The sequence below is a fragment of the Erpetoichthys calabaricus genome, chromosome 15, assembly GCF_900747795.2.
Source record: "Erpetoichthys calabaricus chromosome 15, fErpCal1.3, whole genome shotgun sequence".
Taxonomy (NCBI): Eukaryota; Metazoa; Chordata; class Cladistia; order Polypteriformes; family Polypteridae; genus Erpetoichthys; species Erpetoichthys calabaricus.
In genome coordinates this window covers 88,965,145-88,979,672 of record NC_041408.2, presented here as the reverse complement: position 1 = coordinate 88,979,672, position 14,528 = coordinate 88,965,145, and the positions used below count along the sequence as shown (strand labels likewise).

The 14,528-nt window shown below is 45.3% G+C and overlaps 1 protein-coding gene across 5 annotated transcripts in view; it reads right to left on the bottom strand.

Annotated features, from left to right (window-relative positions):
• khdrbs2 (KH domain containing, RNA binding, signal transduction associated 2) overlaps positions 1-14,528 on the bottom strand; it is a 784,395-nt gene that overhangs the window by 101,574 nt on the left and 668,293 nt on the right. The gene's annotated exons all lie outside the window — the stretch shown is intronic.

Genomic DNA, 14,528 nt, shown 5'->3' with positions numbered 1-14,528 from the left:
ATTGACCGATCTCCTTCAAACAAGTAGCATCGTTTTTGTCTATTCTGGCCCAGTTTGGTCCTGTATTTATCCAGTGTAAGAGGAGAACGGGCAACTCGGGTGAGTTGGAATAAACATTTTACCTTGGATAGGAGGCCAGGGCGACGATGAAAACACATTGGCCGGCGGACTGGAGAAATAACTCTGTGTTCAGGAAATAGACGTGCCAGCAATAGCCAGGAATCGGGAGTTGTTACATCCCCTGTATGCTAGGTGGCAGTGGTCCTTATACTGGAACCCAGTTGGGACATCCACAGGGATGCTTCGGGAATTGCAGTGCGGAGGTGCGGCTCTGCCAGGGTCCCTAAGTATCCATAGAGGGCGCTGTTGGGGAAGGACCTCCCTACTTTTCTTATGAAGCGTTTCCCGGAGGTATGACGTGGCACCGGAAACACTCCCGGATCTGGCATAAACAGGAGCCCGATGCCACACATGGATGAGTCAGAATCGGGAGGCAGTGGGCTACACTCAACTGGAGGAGAGGAGGAGGAAGAATTGTCATTTTATTGTTGGATTTGTTGGAGAGGATCGTGGGACGTGCCATGGGAGAGAATAAAAAGCCTTCATGTTATCCTAATAACGCGTGGTGTATGGCAGGCTCTGTGCTTTGGGGCTCTCTGGCGCCCCTTGTGGTTACACCTCATATCCTTCAAAAACAGCTTGACCTACAGAAAATCCAACGATGACTTCTGTCGAAATTCTTAAACTTAAATACAAAAGGACAATCAAACAAATGCTAGGAGTGACACCCTTGCTCGACTAACGTTATGAACGTATCCCTCTGGCTTTTCGAAATAAATTGCGCTTATTGACGTGTGGGGGGTGGGTACCCCAGCCCATCCTGTTATTCAGCGCACACAACAAGGGGTCCTGCTGCAGTTCTTTTATTTTCCACTTTTGGCACTCTAACCAGAGGACTTGGGCAATTTATAGTTCGTTGGAATCGCTCAAATAACGGAATTTTGCCGAGAAGGTCGATTCCCACGGCACAAATTGAACCCGACGTTATTTATTTATTTTTTTTACAGACGTTCTATAAAAGGTAAAAAAGCTTAACTGAGCCGTGAAGATGCCGTCTGTGATTGAGAGGGGACTAAAATTAAGGTGGTCCTCCCCGGTAAGATTTACTGCGCCCACCTCATAGCGTAAAGCTCGTCCCGTAATCCTAGTAGGTTTCGTTTTAGCACGCGTGTGTTTTTCTTTGTCCAGATACATACATAAAAATAAGAATAATGTTTCCACTTGTAAAGCACTTCATTATGGATGAAAATGTGTGACAGAAGTAAAAGATGTCCGTGAATTTGCATCTTAATTTGAACTCTCACGGTCTTTTCTTATGACGCTTATTAATCCGGGGGTCCTATCGTAATTTATCAACCCGGCCTCCCTGTTGCCGTTCAGTCCATAAAGTCCATGGCAAGCTGTGTCCCTCACTTCATAATGAGGTAACACGACAATAAATGACGTCTATGTTATCATTACGCAGATTCAGTACGGCGCTTTGCATGCCTTCACCATTCAGATTAAGTGGCACGCTCGGTGAGCCAGGGGTGGGCATTCATCTGACATCTTTGCAGTTTCAGCCCCACCGCCTTAAGGTAGCGAGCCACACTGAAATGTGAAAGCGTGAACTCCTCGCCTTGTGTCCAGAGTGTTCTTCCTCCTTCTTCTTCTTCCCTCTCCCTCGCCTAATGTGAATCCCCCCCCCCCCCGCCCCCCCCCTACCGCCTCTTGTTTTCAGCTGTTCGTGTCGGGCACAGGAGTCCCAGTGGTGGCTAATGAGCTACAATTCCAGCAGCTGCTGCATTCATCTTTCCTTTCCGCGTCGCAGTAGCTGCTGCTCTGTCACCGGGGTCTCCTAAGAATGGCTTATTAACAGGCCCGGCTGGCTGTTGTTGGAAGTGAACTGCTCGTGTCGAGGTCGGCCTGAACTCCCTGCTGCTCGTCAGAATTAGGAGATGTGAAAAGCACAATAAATGACGGGCGCTGTCACACACGGCCAGGGTCCTTGTTCGGCCGGGACGCCTCTTCATTGTATGGGAGCAAGCCTGGTTGGAAAAGTACCTTCCCCAGGATGCTAGATGGCAGCCCCACTGAGTGGCAGTGGTGCCTCGGATTCCTGCAGGGCTCCATGGGAGATGGAGTTCTCTACAACCCTGTTGAGATCCGGGGATGCCGCCAGGGGCTGCTGTAGTTGTTCCTGTGCCACACCTGGAAGTGCAGCCGGAAATAGCCTGGGTGGGTTATAAAAGGAGCCAGCAGCCACCACCCCGGGAGCCAGAGTCAGAAGGAGAGGAGTGAAGAAGAATAGCATTGTGCAGTAATGTGCTTTGGACTGTGTGTGGTGGACTCGTGGGAACGGGGAAGACGTTCTCCACGAGTAAAGAAAAATAAAAGCACTTTGTTTTAGTAGGGTTGCCTCCCATGTCCATCTGGTATAGCGCCATCTACAGTCACAACGCTAAACAAAAAAAAAAAAACTGCTGGAGCGGGCAGGGTGCATGTTACACATTTCTGTCAAGTTCCTGACGCATCTGATCTTTAGTACAGCAGTTCTCAAGTTCAGTCCAGAGGGGTCTTCTGTACCCAAAGGTCCAATCTCACAATCACCGAGTCATTCTTCCTCTACTCGATCTCATTGTCTAATTGGCAAACCCTTGCAGTCCCAAGGGGGTGCTGCAGGTCCCCAAACTCCTGACACAAAGGCTTGGACACAAGTGAGCCAACAAGGTTTTCATAGTGCGAAAACGATTACAAGGAAGTGTTTCCCACACCACAAACCACAGCTCTAATTCTCTGTCGTCCTGGCACCGCTCCTCCAGCAAGCTTAGTCCTTCTCCTGCTGACTGTGGCTCCCGGAGTTCAGGCAGGCAGCTCCTTTTATGTAAAGAGTCCTGAGACCGTGGCTCGGGAATACTTACGGGTGAGGCTGGATCCTGACCAAGTCCCCCCTGGCGGAACCCACAGAACCCAAGGGGGCCGACCTAACAAACTACAGTTCCCAATGTGCCCCGTGGGAATCGACAAGAAGTGGCATCACTCAAGGAGGCTGCCATCTAGTGCCTCGGGGGAGACAATGCCCTAAGCCAACTGTCTTCCCCTGTCCTTCCATACCATTGGTGCCCCAGCTGGGTAAGGATCCCGGCTGGACATGCCAGTACCTGCATGGCATCTTTAACACCCTAAGGGACAGCTGCTGACCAACTATAAATGACCCTAACATCAGCCCTTCTTTGTCTCTTATTTTGCATTCAGAAAAGTGCATCAGTGTGAGATTTAAATTAATTATACATTTACCAATATTATACCTTCTCTTTGCTTATTTTCCTACTAATCCCATTTTTTCTCTATGGAGTTTGCCCACTTGATTGTATCCTAATAATGAAGAGCAGCAGGGCCAGGGTACAGGGTGCGGAGATCGCCTCAAGCAGCACTTTGGCCGGTAATTTTTTTATTTAACATTATAATTAACTAGCTGTGTAAGCCCGGGCTGCTAGAAACTATTGAAATCGTCAGGAAAAAAAACTGAAATGCAGAGTCGGTGGTCTCGTTTTGTTCGCCACCCCCTTGTCTATCAGCGGCTAAGCGAGTTCCTCTTTCCTCGACGGTTTCACTTTGGCGCTTTCTTTCAGCTTCATTCTGTAGCCTCGCACTTCTTTCTTCTTCCGACTCGTGAACTTGGTTGGGGTCGCCTCGCCAGCTCTTTGAGCTTCATGCTGTAGCCTCGCACTTCCGGGCCGGACAGACAGACACACACACTTCCACACGTAGACGTTTATATATAAGTAAATATGAACCTTATGAATTACACAAATAGCCAGTGTCCTATTTAAAATACAAGGGACGTTCAAATCATTTCCACACTTTTATATTTTCATTGGAAACGGTGAAGGCGGGAGGGAGGAGTAGTGATTGGTCGTGTCTGAGTGTCATGTGACTGGGAGAACTGCATCACAAAGGAAGGTAACAACGTATGGAGAAAAGCGACGTCATCTGTTTTTGAAATTCTTAATAAATAGAGTTAAAAAAAAGTGCAAAACTTTTTGAACGTCCCTAGTAATAATCTTCTTCTTCTTTTTCTTTCAGCTGCTCCCATTAGTGGTCTCCACAGCAGATCATCTTCTTCCATATCTTCCTGTCCTCATCACCTGCCTGTCCTCTCTCAGCACAACCATAAACCTTCTCTTAGGCCTTCCTCTTTTCCTCTTGCCTAATAATAATAATAATTATAACAGCAATTCTTTACATTTATATTGTGCCTTCTCTCACTACTCAAAGCGCTTTTCATAGTCAGTGGGGAGCCACTTTAGCCACCACTAATGTGTGGCATCCACCTGGATGAAGCAACGACAGCCATTTGTGCACCACTAGGCTCACCACAATTAGCTGTTAGGTGGTGAATTTCTGTTAAATTTTCTAATTGTTATTTTATCTGTCCTTCAGTTTCAAAGTGGTATGTTAAGCCCCATTAGTTTACTGAATCTCTATATACAGTCACATGAAAAAGTGTGGGACCCCCTCTCAGCCTGCATAATAATCGACTCTCCTTTCAACAGTAAAAATAACAGTGGTATGTCTTTCATTTCCTAGGAACATCTGAGTACTGCGGTGTTTTCCGAACAAAGATTTTTAGTGACGCAGTATTTAGTTGTCCATCCATCCATCATTATCCAACCCGCTATATCCTAACTACAGGGGTCACAGGGGTCTGCTGGAGCCAATCCCAGCCAACACAGGGCGCAAGGCAGGAAACAAACCCCGGGCAGGGACGCCAGCCCACCACAGGGCACAAACACACAACACACACCAAGCACACACTAGGAACAATTTAGGATCACCAATGCACCTAACCTGCATGTCTTTGGACTTTGGGAGGAAACCTTTTTTTTTTTTTTTTGTTCTTTATTTCGCCTTATACAATTTCTTGTATTAGGAATTTGGTAATTTTTGCATACCCCTTGGGGTCAGAGCGCAGGGTCAGCCATTGTACAGCACCCCTGGAGCAATTACAGGTTAAGGGCCTTGCTCAAGGGCCCAGCAGAGCAGTGGCCTTTTGGCGGTGACGGGGATTCGAACCAGCAACCTTTGGGATACCAGCGCAGATCCTTAGCCTCAGAGCCACCACTCCGCCCTGTAAACGGGGAGAACATGCAAACTCCATGCAGGAAGGACCCAGGAAGCGATCCAGGTCTCCTAACTGCGAGGCGGCAGTGTATTTAGTTGTATGAAATTAAATCAAATGTGAAAAACTGGCTGTGCACAAATGTGGGTCCCCTTGTCATTTTGCTGATTTGAATGCCTGTCACTGCTCAATGCTGATTACTTGGTGTGATGAGCTCGTTAAGCCTTGAACTTCATAGACAGGTGTGTCCCATCATGAGATATAAAGGTATTTAAGGAGGTCAATTATAAGTTGTGCTTCCTTCCCTTTGACTCTCCTCTGAAGAGTGACAGCATGGGATCCTCAAAGCAACTCTCCAAAGATCTGAAAACAAAGATTTTTGAGTCTCCTGGTTTAGGTGAAGGCTACAAAAAGCCATCTCAGAGGTTTAAACTGTCAGTTTCTGTAACTGTAAGGAATGGAATCAGGAAATGGAAGGCCACAGGCACAGTTGCTGTTAAACCCAGCAGGTCTGGCAGGCCAAGAAAATACAGGAGCGGCATATGAGCAGGATTGTGAGAATGGTGACAGACAAGCCACAGATCACCTCCAAAGACCTGCAAGAACATCTTGCTGCAGATGGTGTATCTGTACATCGTTCTACAATTCAGCACAATTTGCACAAAGAACATCTGTATGGCAGGGTGATGAGAAAGAAGCCCTTTCTTGCACTCACACCACAAACAGAATCATTTGTTGAATGCCAATGCTCATTTAGACAAGCCAGATTCATTTGGGAACAAAGTGCTTTGGACTCAGGTGGGTAGCGCTGCTGCCTTGCAGTTGGGTGACCTGGGGACCTGGGGTTTGCTTCCCGGGTCCTCCCTGTGTGGAGTTTTGCATGTTCTCCCCGTGTCTGCGTGGGTTTCCCTCCCACAGTCCAAAGACATGCAGGTTAGGGTGGATTGGCGATTCTAAATAGGCCCCTAGTGTGTGCTTGGTGTGTGGGTGTGTTTGTGTGTGTCCTGCGGTGGGTTGGCACCCTGCCCAGGATGGGTTCCCTGCCTTGTGCCCTGTGTTGGATGGGATTGGCTCCAGCAGACCCCCGTGACCCTGTGTTCGGATTCAGCGGGTTGGAAAATGGATGGATGGGTGGGTGCTTTGGACTGATGAGATACAAATTGAGTTATTTGGTCAGAACAAAAAGCACTTTACATGGCGGAAGAAAAACACCGCATTCCAAGACAAACACCTGCTACCTACTGTCAAATTTGGTGGAGGTTCCATCATGCTGTGGGGCTGTGTGGCTAGTTCAGGGACTGGGGCCCTTGCTAAAGTCGAGGGTCGGATGAATTCAACCCAATCAATCAAGCAATTGAAGCATCAGTCACAAAGTTGAAGTTACACAGGGGTTGGATATTCCAACAAGACAATGACCCAAAACAAAGTTGGAAATCTACAAAGGCATTCATGCAGAGGGAGAAGTACAATGTTCTGGAATGGCCGTCACAGTCCCCTGACTTGAATATCATCGGAAATCTATGGGATGATTTGAAGCAGGCTGTCCATCAAATTGAACTGAACTGGAGAGATTTTGTATGAAGAATAGTGAACAATACCTCCATCCAGAATCAGACACTCATCAGAGGCTATAGGAGGACAGCGTCTAGAGGACAAAAGGAGGCTCAGCTAAGTATTGATGTCATATCTCTATTGGGGGGCCCACATTTATGCACCTGTGTAATTTTGTTATGATGCATATTACATATTTTCTGTTAATCCAATAAACTTAAAGTCACTGCTGAAATCCTACTGTGTCCATAAGGCATGTCAGATATTTAAAGTTGCTACTTTGAAAGCTCAGCCAATGAGAAACAAAAATCCAAAGAATTAAGAGGGGTTCCCAAACTTTTTCATATGACTGTATGTAAAATCCAATGTCTGTCTGTCTGCTTTTCACAAGAGAACTACTTCACGGATTTAGATCGTTTACTATAATTTGCTTGAACATTCCGGTTGATTTTACATTTAAGTATCAGAGTTCGCTTGCAGGAGCGATTTCTTCGTGCTAATCTCATACAGAGTCTGCGGGCCGAGGGGAGGGAGAAGCGTGACATCAGAAGTGGGGAGCCAGATGGTGCCATCCTCACTCACGTGCCAGTCTTCGTTCGAGTCAGCTCTGTATGTCTGCCCACTTTTCACGAGAGAACTACTCCACGGATTTAGATCAGGTTTTTTCATAGAATTTGCTTGAACATTCCGGTTGATTTTGTGACTTCTCTCATCATGCTAAGTATCATAGTTCGCTTACAGTACTGATTTATTTGTGCGAATCCGAGAGAGAGGCTGCGGGCCGAGGGGAGGGGGATGTGGGCGGGGCCCTCCTCACTCACGCGCCATTCGAGTCACTCTACCTCGCGCCGCGTGTTGGAGCGGACCTCGCCTCCGCTTAGCTAGAGATACTTGTTTGTTCAGCAGATATTATCATCTAGAGATTGTTAATGAGTAACGTTTGACGTTTTTGAGAGAGAGCACAGCTACGTGTGTTTTAGAAGGTAGCTGCTCATTGGCAGAGATATCACGATACGAAAGCTATCAATTCTTCTCAATACAAATTACATTTTTAAAAATTTTTTTCATTGATTTTTAAATTTTGTCCTGTTACGCTACTAGGTGGGCGGAGCCACGGGGGACTACTAGTAATTTATAAATCTGAAAGTAACGTCTCGGTAGATCATCTTCAGTTAAGTACGAGAGAGTGGGTCAGATATAAGCAGTGCGTTTTCTGTCACCACACACAGTGCCTTCTGAAAGTCGGCAGACTCCTTCACTTTTTTTCCTTCATTATGAGGTGGGCGGAGCCACGGGGGCACAGCTACTTTTCAATAAATAAATAAACGAATGGGGCGGTGTTACGGTGTATGTGTAACCTGATTGGTCGTTGTCATTAGACAGTTAACAGAACCTTAAGTTGCTCAAGTGAGTAGTTTTGACGAACACCAAGAGATAGTTTCTGATTTTGACGGATTATTTCTGACATGGCAAAACAAACCGGAGTATGAAGGTTTTTCAAAAAGCCTCGTTTAGATGAAGAGGAACATCCGGGCACAAATGAGACACACAATATGCAACAGCGTTTGGCAAACATTTCAATGGCGTCTTCGTCTGAGGATACTGGGCTTTAGCTACCCCAAAGGACAAGTATGCTGTGACAGAACCACCAAAGGATTTGTCAGCCATTGACGAACCAGTCAGTCATCTGCAATCATTTCCACCAACTACGATAACGGTAAAGGCCCGATGTTTCTCTGCAAAATGGTGCGAACAATTCAAATGGAACGAACTCAGCACAGCGAAAGATGCCGTGTTCTGCAAAGGACCGTTTGACTGCCTGATAAATTTTGCATGGTCCTAATAATTCAGTTATGTGAATGTCCCACAGTAGGAATAAACTATTTGTTTTTTGGAAAAGTGCCCTAATATATCCTACGAAAAAGCAGAACACCCATTATAACACAGGCCCACCCTGAAATCTATTCCGAGGCCTTAACCCCCGGAGACACGGAGGCAAAAAACACAAACTCCATGAAGACTCCAAGCAGAGATAAGAGGGTGGCTTACCTTGCTGCTGCGGCTGTCGGAGGAAGTCGAATTCCACGTCCGCGGGAGCCTCTTCCTCTATTTGTGTCATCTGACCCATTCAAAAATTGACAGCTCCCTCAGCTGCTCCTGGCGAATCTGATCATTATAATCCTAAAAATGGAGATAGAGAAAAACAGTAGCCTGTTAAGTATGTGATCCAGAGGTAGAGGTGTCCTTCTCGATTCTGCATTACTACGGTTTTCCGTGACCAGAAGGCCCTTCACCTTAACGATTCAATCTTCATTTTATGTAGCGCAACGTGTAAGCTCATTCACATAATCAGAATTAGGATTTTGAAACGCAATAACAACCATTTAACTTTTTGTACTGTGATCAAATGTTTAATTGTTGAATCAAATAGCTTGTTCTCTTCAAACTTGTTGTAATGAATCCATAAAAATCCAAAATTAACAATCAAAATCATTAATAAAACAGCCCCCCCACTGCCAGAAAACAGCCCTGGAAAAGAAATCCAATAAAGGATATAAAGCCATCGATGCCTGTGCAGACCGGGAAAGAGAGTCAAGGCAGACACATGCAAGGGCCTAAAGCAGAAAAGACACGCAAGAAGATAAAGGAAATTAGAAATAAATAATAGCTGACCATCGGCTAACCACAGCAGACAGCCACTCCTCGGAGGCAGATGACCCATTCATCCACACCACTGAAAGTTCAATTATATCTCATGTCAAGAAAGAGGAGCTCCAGAAATGTACCGAGACAGAAAGCAGGGACATTTCCAGAAAAAGGCCCAGAGCAGCTTAGGCCGTGATCACACCCAGAAAAAATAAGCTCTGCTGGATAAAAGTGATGATAAGGACAGAGAGTGCCCAGGAGAAAGGCTGTAAGAGGCATGAAGGAAAAAATTAGAAAGAATTAAAGATAAGCGTTCATAGATAGAGGACCAGAAACAAAAACTGAGGTACAATCCCTAAACGTTGTGATACACGACTTTCAATCATGAGACCCGTCATTCTCAGTCAGGATACGCACAAATAAATGAAACAAAAGCTAACATTTACATGGCCGACACCTTTATACAAAGCAACTTACAACATCTGAGGTACAATTGGTTACGTTTCTTTTCTTTTCCAGTTGGAGCACAAGGGGGGTGAAGTGACTTGCTCAGGGTCACACGGTATCAGTGGTGAGATCTGAAACCATAACCTCAGGGTTTGAAGTCCAAAGCCTTAACCGGTGCGCCATACAGCCATCGCAAGTGCTCTCCCCCCTCGACTCTCTCATATACTCAGATATCCATCCATTCATCCATCATCCAACCTGCTATATCCTAACTACAGGGTCACGGGGGTCTGCTGGAGCAAATCCCAGCCAACACAGGGCGCAAGGCAGGAACCAATCCTGGGCAGGGGTGCCAACCCACCGCAGTATACTCAACATATGGGGACGGATATTTGAGGAGTAAACCACAAGACAAGGATTAGATTTTTATATTACTAAGGGGGCTTCACACCCTGCTCGCGTCACTCGCCCACCCGGATATACAATTTAAAGAGATTGTTATTTTCATTGGGAATTGTTACATATGCATTATTTTCATGTTTACTTTAAAAATGTTTGTAAAAACAATATCTGGAATTAACGTTTCTTCAAGATCGCATGGAATTTTGATTCCGTGTTTTGACTTACATCGTGACCACGGCAACATATTTTACTCGTGAATGAATATCGTTTCTTCTCTCTAATAAATTACCCGACTTTTTCGAATGTTTGTCCCCTGCTCTTTCTTCTTCGCTTAGTCGTTGACGTGTCATCTTGAATGTATAAAAGTTATTGTCCTGATAACATTTATAAGAGCTGAGAGCGCAGGAAGTGTTGTCTGACAAAAGCATTCACACGACTGAGAGGTCAGATGACCCCGCGGTCTTGTTTGAAAATAGTTGTAAGCAGGGCGTGACTTGAAAGAATCTCATGTTAGGGTCTCCATCTCACGGGACTTTATACCGCACCAACATTTTTTGGAATCTTTTAATTCTCCCAAGTTAAAATCCGAACAATATATTTGATCTCTTTTGCTGTTTCCGTTATTTCACTGAGTAATAATTTCCATTTATTTGCGCTAATGCGATCTTCCCTATCCTTTTTTTGAGACTTTGGAATTTTTCATACTTCCATATCTCTAACTTGCTGTGCAGGTGTACCGCGCCAACATTTTTGAATTCTTTCAGACGTTCTACTTTCTCATCTACTCTTTTTTCCTTTATTTCCGGCCCGGGTGTGAGTTAAATGTCTGTCTTGTGGGACGTATAACGCTGCTGGGGAATTGTGAGGGGATGGGGGGGCTGAACACACGCTAAGGAGATGGCGGTCGGATCAGCTGCTGTCTGTTGCTGGCGAGCTGTGTGTTCTGCTTATCGCGCTGCGCGTCCTTCATTTCAAAGTCTGTACAGCAGCTGTCCTTTTGTCTTGTGGGACGTCAAAAGTGTCTTCCGAGAAGAATCATGGCTCGTCTCCCTCCCAAGATTTATTTTTATAATAAAGAGATGTACACTAAAGAACCATCAACAACAAATCAAATCAAATTAATAATACAGTGCATCCAGAAAGTATTCGCAGCGCATCACTTTTTCCACATTTTGGTTATGTTGTAGCCTTATTCCAAAATGGATTAAATTCATTTTTTCCTCAGAATTCTACACACAACACCCCATAATGACAACGTGAAAAAAGTTTACTTGAGGTTTTTGCAAATTTATTAAAAATAAAAAAATTGGAGAAAGCACATGTACATAAGTATTCACAGCCTTTGCCATGAAGCTCAAAATTGAGCTCCGGTGCATCCTGTTTCCCCTGAATCATCCTTGAGATGTTTTCTGCAGCTTCATTGGAGTCCACCTGTGGTCAATTCAGTTGACTGGACATGATTTGGAAAGGCACACACCTGTCTATAGAAGGTCCCACAGTTGACCAGTTTATGTCAGAGCACAAACCAAGCATGAAGTCAAAGGAATTGTCTGTAGACCTCCGAGACAGGATTGTCTCGAGGCACAAATCTGGGGAAGGTTACAGAAAATATCTCTGCTGCTTGAAGGTCCCAATGAGCACAGTGGCCTCCATCATCCGTAAGTGGAAGAAGTTCGAAACCACCAGGACTCTTCCCTAAAGATGGCCGGCCATCTAAACTGAGCGATCGGAGGAGAAGGGCCTTAGTCAGGAGGGTGACCAAGAACCCGATGGTCACTCTGTCAGAGCTCCAGAGGTCCTCTGTAGAGAGAGGAGAACCTTCCAAAGGACAACCATCTCTGCAGCAATCCACCAATCAGGCCAGTATGGTAGAGTGGCCAGACGGAAGCCACTCCTTAGTAAAAGGCACATGGCAGCCCGCCTGGAGTTTGACAAAAAGGCACCTGAAGGGACTCTCCAGACCATGAGAAAGAAAATTCTCTGGTCTGATGAGGGAAAGATTGAAACTCTTTGGTGTGAATGCCAGGCGTCACGTTTTGGAGGGAAACCCAGGCACCGCTCATCACCAGGCCAATACCATCCCTACAGTGAAGCATGGTGGGTGGCAGCATCATGATGTGGGGAACTGGGAGACTAGTCAGGATAAAGGGGAAAGATGACTGCAGCAATGTACAGAGACATCCTGGATGAAAACCTGCTCCAGAGCCTCTCTTGACCTCAGACTGGGGGCGACGGTTCATCTTTCAGCAGGACAACGACCCTAAGCCACACAGCCAGGATATCAAAGGAGTGGCTTCAGGGACAACTCTGTGAATGTCCTTGAGTGGCCCAAGCCAGAGCCCAGACTTGAATCTGATTGAACATCTCTGGAGAGATCTTAAAATGGCGCTGCACCGATGCTTCCCATCCAACCTGATGGAGCTTGAGTGGTGCTGCAAAGAGGAATGGGCCCAAACTGGCCAAGGATAGGTGTGCCAAGCTTTGTGACATCATATTCAACAAGACTCGAGGCTGTAATTGCTGCCAAAGGTGCATCGACAAAGTATTGAGCAAAGGCTGTGAATACTTATGGACATGGGATTTGTCAGTTTTTTTTATTTTTAATAAATTTTGCAAAAATCTCCAAGTAAACTTTTTTCACGTTGTCATTATGGGGTGTTGTGTGCAGAATTCTGAGGAAAAAAATGAATTTAATCCATTTTGGAATAAGGCTGTAACATAACAAAATGTGGAAAAAGTGATGTGCTGTGAATACTTTCTGGATGCACTGTATATTGAACAATTATTATAAACAGTAAAGTTAAATAAATCGGACTCTGCAGATGCGATGAATAAAAAAGTACCACCAAGTTAGCGGAAAAAGCTCAAAAGTTGACAGAAATCTACTTTTGTACCTCATACTTGTATGCAAAATTTGGTTGATCTAAGTGAAGGTGTACTCAGGTTATCGTGTTTACACACAAACACACACAGAAGAGACAGACGTAATTCCAAAAATGGTATTTTCAGACTCAGGGAGGTCTAAGACATCGAGATTCATCAAGATCTCGAAATGGAATTTTTGAAGGATTTCAATCCTTTCCCTATACTTTGTATATGAGAAAGTCAGGGAGGTCTAAAATGTCGAGATTCATCAAAATCTCCACATCGAATCTTTGAATGATTACAGTACGTTCCCTACACTCCGTATACAAGAAAGTAAAAAAAATTAACCTGAAAATCTGAAGGTCAGCGGTGAGAGTTTCTGTGGACGGACAGACAGACAGACATGTGCCTCACCTAACCAGTCCAATCAATTAGGGTGGACAGAGGGTGACTCCAAGCCAAGGTGTAGAACATCTCGACATTGATAAATAGAATGGGATGCACTGGAGCTAAAGTTCAAGTGTCACAGCCCAGGGGTCGGAATACTTCTGTCAACGTGAGGTTTGGAGTTTTATTTTTTAATTTACTATATCAAAAAACACCAATATATGTGATGTCCAGGGCCCTCAGAGCAGTGCCTGATTGGTCAGTTTTTGCTTTGGTGGGATTGGTCAGGTGGCTTTGTAACGGAATGAAAGAGGAAATGTGAGTGTGAGACACACGAGGAGGAGTGAAGGTGGTAGGAGGCATCTCAAGAAACATCTTAATATTGATGAATAAAATGGGATGCACCAGAGCTAAAGTTTAAGTGTCATAATGGAGGGTCAATCATTATCCAACCCGCTATATCCTAATACAGGGTCACGGGGGGTCTGCTGGAGCCAATCCCAGCCAACACAGGGCACAAGGCAGGGAAACAAAACCCCGGGGCAAGAGCGTCCAGCCCAGCACAGACGAGAAATCCCACTGTAATAAAAAAGAAAAACACACAAATAAACCGTCACCCCCATGAATTGACAGCAGTGTTGGCTAAAGCACGGGTGTCCTCATCTCCACACTGAACACCTCGGGTCAGGATGAAGCAGGCCAAGGCACATCCACTTCACAGTTGTGTGCCATCTCTTGTACTGAACAGGCTGGATGCAGCCGGCTGGCACTGGCCAGTCATGCTGTGGTGGGGTCATTGAAATATCATTTGCCATCTGCCAAGTTAGCTGAAGGGAGCATACCTGCTGTCTTCGCTCTCTCACTCTACTCCTCCTGTTTGTTTTTATTTCGTTTAAACAGGGGCTTCAGGAAGTATTGAGACCCCTTCACATTCTGCACTCTTTATTGTGCTGTTTAATTTAATCCAAAATGGATACATTTGCTGCTCCGTACTTGTAATATTTTTATACTGTATTGAGGATTTGATCTGTTCTGTGTATTGTGTTGTATTGTATTGACCCCCCTGACA